The sequence below is a fragment of the Vombatus ursinus genome, unplaced genomic scaffold (genome assembly GCF_900497805.2).
Source record: "Vombatus ursinus unplaced genomic scaffold, bare-nosed wombat genome assembly UNPS02014801.1, whole genome shotgun sequence".
Lineage (NCBI taxonomy): Eukaryota > Metazoa > Chordata > Mammalia > Diprotodontia > Vombatidae > Vombatus > Vombatus ursinus.
The window spans coordinates 24209085-24222160 of NW_020954579.1; positions in this window are offsets into that span (position 1 = coordinate 24209085).

Here is a 13076-nt window from a genome sequence, read left to right on the forward strand (position 1 = left end):
ATAATAGTTACCTGACTGCCAGTATCTTCCAGCCCCTTATATATTTATCAGCCACCCTTTCTGAACCAGAGTAATTGGGGCATATGGCCTCCAGTTCCTGCACCCTCACTCCTACCCCAGCCCTCTAATTAAAATAGCTTTAGCCATAGAGGAATCTCAGACTTCATTCAGGGGGAACTCATTCTAATAGTCCTTCAAATCTGGATACAAAGACTTGGATGGCTCCAAAAAACTGAAGTTAGGTGGAGGACCAACTAGATATGGTAGAGGCTTTCAGAGATGTCCTAATGGCAGAGTAGAAGGACCTTTACTGCCCTAGGTTTCTCCTTACAATGTTATTGACACCCCTATAGGCAGACCATCAATCATGTTCCTATGTACTCTTACATTTTAAAAAGCAGATGCAAACCACCTTACAAGAAAAAGTAGCATCATTCTCTGATAACCTAACATGGCAGTAGGCATTATATCTCCTTCCATCTTCCACAGAGTACCTATTTGTATGGACATCCCTATTTATCCCTAGTTACTAGGGCTACATTAATCTCCCATTCAAATTTCACCAGTTAGTAGGCCCAGGCATACAGAGTGCTCTAGTCTTAAAAGAACCATAGCTAAGGCGTGGTCCATTCTGGTATAGCTCTGCCCCCAGAGACTGGATCTAATTGCACCTAAAACTGGATGGGCAGCTTGTGGGGAGGTGGGTTGATTTTAAAATTTCACTCCCTTCGCTGCTGTTCTCCTTTGGAAAACTAACTATAGAGCAGAGTTTCTTAGCCTGAGACCCCTGAACTTTATTTTAAAAAAATATTTTAATAACTATTTCATTAAAAATTGGTTTTCTTTGTAATCCTTTGTATCTTACTTTGTGTATTTAAAAACATTATTCCAAGAAGGGGTCCATACTGCCAAAGGGAGCCATGATGCCAAAAAAAAAAGTTAAGAATCCTTAATATAGAAGGAATTCATCTTACGTATGTGCAGACTTTTTAAAGGAATAAAGAGCAATCCCCGTCTGGGGCCTGAGTTGACTGAAGTGATTTTGCAAGAGCATAAAATCTGTAAGATCTCCCAGTAGACAGAATTCTGCAAATGATAAATGCTCTAATCACCCCATAAGACCACACCCTTATTGCAATACTGTATAAATTTCTCTTTTAACTAATAGAGTTTCTTAATTTTAAAAGCCCTCCACCCTATGACTCCCCAAAATTTGAAGTCACTTCATGAAAAGTGGCATGGGGTGGGGTGGGGGAAAATAATAGGGTAGGCCTGAGGTTCCATTATGTCTGGCTCTAATCCCCACCCATTATTTTATCCACTTGAGCTTCTTTTCCTGTTTTATAGTTCTAATTTCTATAGGCTGTAAGGCATTCTGCAGAGAAGATGCCTCTGGGTCAGAGGGAATGTTTTTTACCTATACTTATTAGTCCCTACCACCACTAACATTGACCTCTTCACCTAAGTAAATCACAAATCCATTTAAAGGTCCTTTGACTTCAAGGAACATTGTCATCTAGCTCTTCCTATAATTGTCTAATATGCAAAGACAAATTATTCTTACTTTCCTTGTTTTGGCAATACCCCTTTTGGCAACATTTGGCAATACTCCACAGATATTTTTAATGATGTAAAAAGGTCAAGGTAGATGGCCCCAAAAAATTCTATTGGATTTGGTGATTATGAAGTTAGTGATCTGAGAGAACTGTGAGTAGAGAGGCAAAGGAAAGACACATTACAAAATATTGAGGAGAGTGGGAAGGAAGTAGAGGCATTGGATAGAGATAAATTTTTCAAGATATTTAGCAATAAGAGCAAGAGGAAAATGGGATACTAGGTGGATGTGCTAGAAGTTTTTTTTAAACTTTTTTTTAATAATTAGAGATATCTGATCCATTTTTGGATATAGGAAAGAAACAGCAAAAAGGGAGAGATTAAAAGTATATGACAGCAATAACTACAACGAGGTCTTAAAGGAGAAGGGAATAGAATCAAGGGATACACATAAATAAATTAGTGAGAAATAGAGATATCTTTTCATCTAAAATAAAAGTAAAAAAGAGAGAATGGATATTCATAATGAGAAATGTGGGATAGGAAAATGATCTGTCTTCTCAAAGAGAAGAGTGAATACAAACTCAAACTCCCTGTATCTTGCAAGCCTTGGACTATACTTTAAATCCACCAACCTAAGATATTTTGCCATCAGTCCTGTCATAGCTACCCTATCTTCATGTGGAAAAGGATTTTCTGGAACAGACCTTCAACTTCAAGAGGAGTTCATCAATTCAGGATGAGATATCCTGATTGGTGAATGAAAGAATGCAAACTCCCATTATATCAGCCAGCTCCAGACTTCAGTCACAATCATTAATCCAGGACATTTTGCCATCTACCCTGCCACCACATACATTATTTTTGTTCATCTCTTTTCCCACATTTTGCTCTGGAAACAGAAAACAAACTAATACTACCATTGTGATGAGAAGAGGCATTGCAATTAGTTTCTGTAGGCTCAACTCACCATTCCTGTGACTTCCCAGACCAAAGCCTTCCTTCCTCAGCCACTGCTCTCACTGTGTATTGTCTCATACTTTTAGAATATTAGCTCCTAGCATGTAGCCTATCTCAGACTTATATCCACAATGCCTGGCACACAGTAAATGTTTAAGAAGTGCTTTTTCATTCATTCATCCAGCCAGCCATATTCTACCATCCATTTACGCATTCTTTCATTCAAGTTACCCAAAAAGAAGCCAACAGGAGAGGCTACCAGCCAATTTAGCCTCACAATTAGCTAGAGAGAGGCAGTGCATAGAGAGATGGCCTTCACGTCACAAGGATTTGGGCTTATGTCCTGCCTCTGACACATACCAGCTGAATGACCTTGGGCAAGCTGCTTCACATCTCGGAACTCTAGGCAATTCTCTAATACTAGAAATTTCCAGCCTGTTTTGGTAGAGAGAGTTTCTTCACCAAGGACTTCATTCCCTCTGTCAGTGAAATTCAAACATAACCAGACAGGCTAAAAGACTAACAGAAAAATTAACTAACCAAAGAATCAAACAGCTAGATGAATTAATTGATTGCTTAGTTAATAAATGCATTAATAGATAGTTAAATGAATGAGTGGATGAATAAATAGACAAATAAATAAAGTTAGCCTAGCCTCTGCTATATTTAGCAGCTCCAACCACATTGGTAGCTATGTATCTCTCATTGCCAGCATACACCTGCCAACCCTTGTCTACCCCAACTCACCAGGCTACATAAGAGCAGGACAGAAAGCCCCTGTAAGTTACTATGTTCCAGGCAGTGTGCTATGTGCTGGGGCTACAAAGATAAAAATGAAACTATATCTGCCTTTAAGAAGTTTACCTTCTATCTAGGGTGAGACAACGTCAACTGAATAAGAAAATATAAAATACATACAAGATAATGGCTAGGGAGGTGGCACGAGCAGCTAAGGAATCAGCAAAGGTTTCATGGAGAAGGTAGAATTTAAATATAATTTTGAAGGAAACAATGGATGCTAAGGGGTGGAAGTGAGGAGAAAGAGAGCATTCAAAGTATAAGGGACAAGAGATAGAATTTTGTCTGTAAGGGACAGCCAGAAAAGCAACATGGCTGGATTGTGGAGTGTGTGAAAAAAGTTATGTATGAAAAAAGCCTCAAATGTAGGTTGGGGCCAGTTGCTAAGTTTCAAACAGAAAAGTTTATATTTGATCCTAAATTTAATAGGGAACCACTGGAGGTTATTGAGCTGGGGAATGACATGCACGATTGGATCTGCGCTTTAGGAAAATCATTTTGGCAATTATGTGGAGGACTTAAAGATGGGACTACTTGTACTGGGAAACTAGATAGTGCAGTGGACAGAGTTCTGGGCCTGAAGTCAGAAAGACTCATCTTCCTGAGTTCCAATCCGGCCTCAGATACTTACTAGCTGTGTGACCCTGGGCAAGTCACTTAACCCTGTTTACCTCAGTTCCTCATCTAGAGAAGGAAATGGCAAACCACTGCAGTATCTCTGCCAAGAAAACCCCAAATGTGGTCACAAAGAGTTGGACATGACTGAACAACAACTCCGATTTGTACTAGGGTAGTGGCCATGTGAGAAGGGGGTAGATGCAAGAAATTTTGTGGAGGTTAAAAATGATCAGTAGTCACAACCCTGCTGTTTTGTTCTTTGGGGTTAGCCAGCCTTGCTACACTCTAGGGTGTTCTCCCTAACCTGCTCCCTCTGACTGGATCTGAATTCCTGGATGCTGACCCTCATCTACTTACTTTAAATCTACTTATTTTCTTCTCTCTGATGCTACCAGAGATTCTAGTGAATCTTAACTCAGCTTTGACCTTTGACCTTGTGTGGTTTTTTTGGTTTTTTGGTTTTTTTTTTAGGCAATTGGGCAATGATTTGCCCACGGTCACACAGCTAGTAAGTGTCAAGTATTTGGCCTGAGGCTAAATTTGAACTCAGGTCCTCCTGACTTCAGGGCTAGTGCTTTATCCACTGTACCACCTAGCTGCCCCTTGACTTTGTGCTTTTCTATAGAATAGCTGACCTCTTGATCATGACTCCATAACCCAAATAACTGTGCTATCTGCCATTTCTTGTCAGATTAACCTTCAAATACTTGAAGATCTTTATGACATCTATTCCTAAATATTCTCTCTTCTAGGAAAAATAGCTCCAGCTCTGTCAACCAGTTCCGTTATTGTCCTGACATTGAGGTCCTTCACTGTCCTGATCACCCTTCTCTGAGTACTCTATATCCTATCAATGTCCTTCCAAAATGTGGCACCTAGTTCAGAACATAATACTCTAGTTGTGGTCTAACCAGGGCAGAGTACACTGTAATTATCACCTCCCTAGACCTGAGTACTATACAGCTCCCAATATTTCCTAAGTTTGCACTAAATTTTCCAACTGATATACTAAATTTTCTTGCTAGCAACACACTGTTGACTATTATTGAACTTGCAGTCCACCAAAAGCCCTCGGTCTTTTTAGATGAACTGCTCTCTAGCAACATTAGCCCTATCTTGTACTTCTGAATTTGATTTTTTTTAACCAAAATATACAACTTGATATTTCTCTCTATTAAATTTAAGCAGTGTTATAATCTGTGGAATCTTTTAGGATTCTGACTTTGTCATCCAATATGTTAACTATCCCTTCCAGCTTTGTGTAATTTGCAAATGTGGTAAGCATAACATAGTATAATAAAAAAAATGATGGCACATGAAGCTGCACATCTACCATATATAACTTGCTATTCCTTTTAAATGTACGACAAAGTTATCATGTAAATTTTTCCCTCCCCCCCCACCCTAATGGCCACCATTAGACACAAATTGGTAGGTATGTATGTAAAATTATTATTCTATACATGCTTCCATTTATCATTTCTTTCTCTGGATGTAGACAGCAATAGAATCAACTATGTCAAATGCAATGGCAAAGTCAAAAAGAATAAGAACTGAGAAAAGATCATCTTATTTAGCAATTAAGAGATCATTGATAACTTTGGAGATCATCCAGATAAGTGATTTTGTAAAGTATAGAAAAGTAAGTGAGAAGACTAGACATTATGAAAGTAAATAACTTTTTTCCTAGGAGCTTAGCTTAGAAAGTTTGGAGAAATACAGAATGTTAGAGTTTGAACTTCCCTTGTCTGGGGGAGGTGATAATAGCTAGATTTCTATTTAGCTTTAAGGTTTATAAATATTTTATATTAACTCATTTAATCCTAAGAACCCTAGGAAGTAGGTGCTATTATTAGCTCTTCTGTACAGTTAAGGAAACTGAAGCTGAGGAATGTTAAGTGAATTCCAGGGTCACACAGCTAGTAAGCGTCTGAGGCAGGATTCAAACTTGGGTCTTTCTGACCTGAAATCCAAGATTTTATCTACTGCGATATCTAGCTATCTAACAGCAAAGGTCCACACCCTCTAATCTATCAAGCTGATTAGAGAGACTCCTCAAATTGTTTGGGCTCCTAAGATCAACCCCTCCTCCCTTTACACAAAAAAGATCTTCATATATGTGTTTATTTGCTGTATCTTCCCAGTAGAATGTAAGTTCATTGAGGGCAGGGGCTGTTTTTTGCTCTTTTAGTGTCCCCAGTGCCCAGGACATACAACATGTTTAATAAATGCTTGTTGGACTGGATTGGATTCTTGAAAAGGTTATCTTTATCCAATACCCTCACTTCTCCACTATACCTTTGTCCTCAACTTTCACAATCTGGTAACAGTCTGCACGCCACTGTATTAAGACTTGTCTCTTAAATGTCTCCTGTAACCTAACACTAAACTCAAATACTTTTAAAAAATTCCTCATCCTGGACACTAATGCACTGTTGGTGGAGTTGTGAACTGATCCAACCATTCTGGAGAGTAATTTGTAACTATGTCCAAAGGGCTATACAACTGTGCATATCCTTTGATCCAGCAATACCACTACTAGGTCTATAACCCAAAGAAATCATAAAAAATGGAAAAGGACCTACATGTACAAAAATACTCATAGCATTTGTGATGGCAAAATATTGGAAATTGAGGGGGGAAATTCCTCATCCTCCTTGACTTCCCTACTGCTTTTGACATTGTTGACCACTCTTTCCTTGGCTTCAGAAACACTAAAATCTCATTTCTCCTCTCACCTCTCTAACCTCTTCCCTTTCTCTTCCACTGGCCCTTTGCTTTCTTCCCAATGTGGGTATTCCCAGAGGTCTGTCCTTGGCCTTCTCCTCTATCTCTACACTCTTTCCTTTGGTAATTATATTCACTGCCACAGTTTCAACCATTACCTCCATGCAGATTGTTTCCAATTCTTTACCTCCACTTTTGAATTCTCTAGGTTCCTTAAAGTTCCTCTAGCTTAAGAAATCTCCACCTGGATGTCCTGCCACAACTTAAACTGAACGTGTCTAAAACAGGACTTATCTTCTTCACCCTGTCTATAATTCGTCTTTCTTTTGTATATACCATTGACCCAATATATTAAGTCCCAATATTAAGTCTGTGTTACCTTTGACTTTTCCTTCTTCCTTATTTCTCAAATTCAATCAGTTGCCAAGATCTGTTGATTCCACCTTCACCACATCTTCTCATTTGTCCTCTCCTCTCTCTCTTCCCACTGCCACCACTGCAGAAGACACTCTTATTACCACCTTCCTGGGCTGTTACAACAGCCTCCTGACAGGTCTTCCTGCATGCATCATCTTCCCTCAGCAATTCTCAGTTTGGGCCTTTCACTATACTCAGTCAGTCATTGAGCATTTACTAAGTACCTAGTATGTGCTTGTCACTGTACTGAATACTGGGGATGCAAAGAAAGAGGGGGGGAGACAAACAACAATAACAGCAAAAATTTTTAAAAAGCATTCCCTATTCTCAAGAAGTCCAAAATATAGTGGGGAGGACAACATGTGACAACAAGATATAGACATGATAAATTGGAGATAATCTCAGTGGGATGGCACTAAGGTTAAGGAGGACTGGGAAAAACTTCTTGCAGAAGATGGTACTTTAGCTGAGACTTGAAAGAAGCCAGGGAAGTGAAAAGGCAGAAATAAAGAGGGAAAGGGTCCTAGAGCTGGGGGACAATACTACAACAGATAGAGTGAGGGCTTCTTGAGTTTGAGGAATTTAAAAATGAAGAGAATCAATCCGTTTCTCATACCCATTTCAGTTTCTTCTACTGGCAGCTAATACCTCTCCAAATGGGTAATTATATGGTAACCCGAGTATACACTAGGGAAGAGAAAAGGAAAATCATGCAGAAGACTTGTCCAAAGGAGATTTATTAAGCGATATTCTTTGAAGACATCTGGAGATAGGAGGAGGATACTGTAGGCTTCTAAATCTGCATCCAGATTGAGGTGGTATGGCAGCTTCAGGATGGCTTCCTAGCTTTCCTTTTTTGCACAGGCAAAGTTTCGTCTCTGATGTGTTAAAGAGGCTCCCTTCTTTGAGGGGAGAGGATTAGGAAGAAAAGGAATGGAAGGGAATAAACATTTATTAAACATTACTATGTGTCAGTCACTATACTAAACACTTTACAAGTATTTGGTCCTCACAAAAACCCTGAAAGGTAGGTACTGGTATTATCCCCATTTTTATAGATCTGCCCAGGATCACACAGCTAGGAAGACTCTAAGGCTTACTGATGGAGTGAGGTATTATTTGCTATCTCCACTTCCAGATCTATTCTTTGGGGTCTTTGAGTGTAGTTATTAGTTGGGGATGTTAGTATAGGAGTGAAATATTCCCTGATTTATTCAAGGTTGGCTAACAAAGGTGATATGAAGGATATTATCAATGATGCCAGGTGCCATGGGGCCCTCTGGCTCCAGATGAATACTTAGCAATGAAGTTGTCATTGAACAGAGAGGATGAGACCTTGCTCACTAGTTTTAGGGGTGAGAGCAAAAATCGAGCAACAATGAATACTTATAGAATATTTGCCAAATGTCTGGAAAATGCAAGGAGAATGGCCTTTGTTTATTCTCTCAAGTATGGAATCAAAGGCCTCATAGACCTGTTTATATGTTTTGTTTTTTCCTCCTTGGGATTCTACATATAAAATTCTAACTCAGATTCCACAGAAGAGGGAGAGAATAAATTCCTAATGTTCAAAAGCTACTAACAAGGGACAAAGGCCTTAATAATAGAGCTATGTGCAAATGTATGTGCCTACATATGTGCATATGTGTGTGTATACACACATATTCTATAGCAAGAAATACTAATTCATTTATGTTCCTCAGAGTGGAAAAGAATCGCACATGCAAAATTCTGAAGAGCAAGATCATGTCCACTTAAAATGAATAAAAAAGGAATACAGAACTCCAGAAATCAATGTGAAAACTGGAGCAATTAAAGTTCTATTGTTTCTGCCACAAATGTTTGCATCAATCATGCCACTTCTGGAGAAGTGTTTTGATTCTCCCTACATCCTTTTCTCTCCACTCACACAACCACTATCTCAGTTCAAACCATAATCACCTGTCACCTGAACTATTGTAATAGCTTCTCACTTGGCCTCCCTGCCTCCTGTCTCTTCTCTCTCCAGTTCATCCTCCACAGAGTTATCAAATTAGTATTTCTAAAGCACAGGTCAATCCCTGTCAATCCCTTGCTCAAAAAGTTCCAGGTTTTGGTGTTATTGTTCAATTGTATCTGACTCTTCATGACTTTACGTGGGGTTTTCTTGGCAAAAATACTGGAGTGGTTTGCCATTTCCTTCTCCAGTGAATTAAGGCAAACAGAGGTTAAGTGACTTGCCCAGGGTCACACAGCTAGTAAGTGTCTGAGATTAGATTCAAACACAAGTCTTTCTGACTCCAGGCCTAGTGCTCTATCCGCTGAGCCACCTAGCTGCCTCCAAAGGTCTAGTAATTTCCCCCTTGTCTGAAACTCTTCTATTTTTTTCTACTCATAATAAGGCTCCAACCTACTTTTCCAAGCTTATTGTACAATGATCTGTTTCATGCATCATGCATTCTAACCAAACTTTTTGTTCCTCATTGATGACATTCCATCTGTCTCCCTGTCTTTGTATAGGCTGTCCCCATGGCGTGAATGGATCTTCTACCTTGTAGCATCCTTAGCTTCCTTCAGAGCATGGCCCAAGTGACACCTCTCACATAGGGCCTATGCTGATTCCTATAGTTGGTAGTCTCCTTCATATTTTGTATGTATTTTATATTTATGTATTCATATACAGGTTACTCCCTACCCTCCACTCAATAGAATACAAGCTTCTTAATGGTAAAGAATTGTTTTGTTTTTGTCTTTGTGTGCCCAGTTAGTACAGTGCCTAGTATATCATAGTCCTTGTTGAATGAATGAATGAATATTGAGTTCATCACATTGCTTCTTTGCTCAAAAATTTTCAGTGACGTCCTTTTATCTCCAAGGCCCTTCACAATCTGGCATCATCATACCTCTTCAACTTTGTCTATTACTACTACCCTCAACATAGTCTAAGCTCGAGCCAGATTGATCTATTTTGGGGCCCCTGAACCCTAAATGTACCATGTGCCCTCCTTCCTGCCTTGGTGTTCCTTGCCTGTGCTATTCGTAGTCTTTAAAACAGAATTTTATTGCCAACTTCCCTATTCCTTCTCCTTCCCATTCTTTAAAAGTTAAAAATGAACTTCCTCAAATCATATACAGCATCTTATTTTGCAATACTCTGATGTATTTATTACAGAATATCAAATATTATAGTTTTCTGTGTTTGCACTTTATCACCCAGTAGAATTGTAAGGTTCATGAAGGTAGATAACATTGCTTTCCTAAACTTTGTAGACAATTGTGTGATCTGCACCCTTGGGTGGTGAGATATTACATTACTAAAGTTGTCCCTTTCGCACAAGAAATAACGTCACCCCCATACCAGCTGGTTCCTGTGCTTCATCACAAATACAAACACACCAGAACTCAGTTTGTAAAAGGTTATGGTCAAGGCTAACCTCAAGTGTAATCTCTTCTGTGATTTTTTCTGTGATTCTTCAACAGCTTCATGGTGCTCTATATTAGTGACTTTCTGTTCTTTTTTTTGCCATATATTCCACATATATTTTTGCCAGCATTCCCACCATGTGTACATTGTCTTAAAGAGATACCAAGTTAGGAAAATTCACTTTCTACCTGGGGACTCTTCAATTCTTAAGGTACTGTGCTCAAGAAGGTACAAACAGATTCTGCCTTGCTCCTACCCCTGATATATTCATGATGGCCATTACAAATGGGGTGCAATGTTTCCTTGGAGTCTTCAAGAGGCAGCATAAAATAGTGGATAGAAACTTGGAATATGGAAAATCTGTGTTTGATTCCTGCCCAAGCACACGCTGGAAAAGTCATTTAGTCCCTCAGAGCCTCAATTTTTCTCATCTGTAAAATGGACAGATAATAGGCAACGTGACATAGTGGAGAGAACACTGGCTTTAGAGTGGGGCAGACCAGGGTTCAGGTCTTGCTTCTACTGAATATGTGATATAATCACTTAACTCCTCAGTGTCCCAAGAAACTCTCTTAAGACTGTAAATTAAAGGTATTTTGCATTGTTAAAGGGAGTTTCCTCATTGGACATTCCACATCCAGCTAGGTCTAATTAGTGCAAATAATGAATCCCTTGAAGTTGTTGCATCATTTGAATTTGTACTATATTTTCCATTGTGCTGGAACCAATTATCATATTTTACATAATTATAACTTTGAAGAGTGTGAATTTGAATGCATACAACCACTTCAGGGGAACTTTTATTCTTACTACTCAGAATGTAGCTTACACTGATTAAATCACATGTCCAGTAAAAAAAATAAAATAAAATAAAATGGAAACAATAATAGCAGCTCTCATAGGGTTTTTATGAGGGTCAAATAAGATAATATATATAAGATACTTTGAGTAACAAAGAGTATTATATAAATGTTAACTATTTTCCAACTTCTTTTTTTTTCAACTAGGAGTATATGTGCATCCTTAGAAGGGGAAAAAAGATGCCTGTTTTTGATGGTCTCTGATCACCCACATTGTCTTCACCTAACCTATGGTTATGGTAACATCTTCCATTTTGGTTCATCCTAACCCCACAGTCATTTGTTATGAAAGAAGACACTTTCAGCCTGGTCAGTAGGGCTATCCTCTCCTAAACTCAGAGACTATTCCCCCCATAAACTTTCTATTCTGAACATTGGACCCCCTAAGAATAAAACCAGGTAATCTCCTTGACATCAAAACTACTTCCAAAGAATAAAAGTACTTTGGAATATAAGCACCTAGGTTCAAATCCTAGCTCTACCATTTATCTATTATGTGACTTTCCAGAAGTCATTCCCATCTCTGGGCCTCACTTTCCTTATCTGCAAAATAAGGGTAACAGATTAGATGACCGCTAAGGTTCCTTCTCACTCTCAAAACAAATGAAGGTGCTCAGAACATCACACGCCATTTCAGACCTCTAGCACCATGACATTAGAAATGCCTGAAATACTAGTGGATACCTTTTTTTTGCATAAAGTAACTTTACACTGATCTCTCTTTCCCTTCCCAGGGCACTCAGAACAGGAAAGCATATCCCATATTCCAGAAGGCAGGGAAGGACTCCTCAAGGACCCAAACCCATACCTTTCCCAACTTGGCTAATTTTCCCAGTACCACATGAGCCACCAACCTACTTATACAAATGCAGCATGGTCTACCTTAAGACTAGTTAGCTGATTCCTGGACTACCCACGGAACCTCAGAATAGCTCAGAGGCAGTTGTATTGAGAAAGATCTATGTTTCTTCTCCCTGGGCTACTGTGATTTCAAGCTTTGCAGCTGAACCACTGTAGTCTAATAGTGTCCACATTGACATCTACATAAAGCTGGATAATTAGCTTTCCATATCATCTGGAAGCCCTACATCTGCCACAATATGGAGAAATTCTGTTAATATTCATGTGTTTAATTTGAAACTGTGCCCAAAAGGCTATAAAACTGTGCATTCTCTTTGATCCAGCAATACCATTCCTAAGTCTATATCCCAAAGACATAAAAGAAGGAAAAGGACCTATTTGTACAAAAAACATTTATAGCAGCTCTTTTTGTGGTGGCTAAGAATTGGAAATCAAAGGGATGCCCATCAATTGGAGAATGACTAAACAAGCCATGAGATATGATTGTGATGGAATATCATTGTGCTACAAGAAATGATAAGCAGGATGATTTCAGAAAAACCTGGAAAGACTTACATGAACTGATGCAAAGTGAAGTGAACAGAACTAGGAGAACATTGTATACAGTAACAGCAATATTGTACAATGAAGAACTGTGAAGGTCTTACCTATTTTCAGCAGTACAATGATCCAAGACAATCTCAAAGATTTAATGATGAAGCATATTATCCACCTTCAGAAGAAGAATTGATATTGTTTGAATATGGACCAAAGCATGCTATTTTCACTTTCTTTATTTTGTTCTTTTACTTTTATTCAAGTCTTCTTGTACAAAATTACTAATATGGAAATGTTTTACATGATTGTACATGTATAACCTATATCTGAGTGTTTACCCT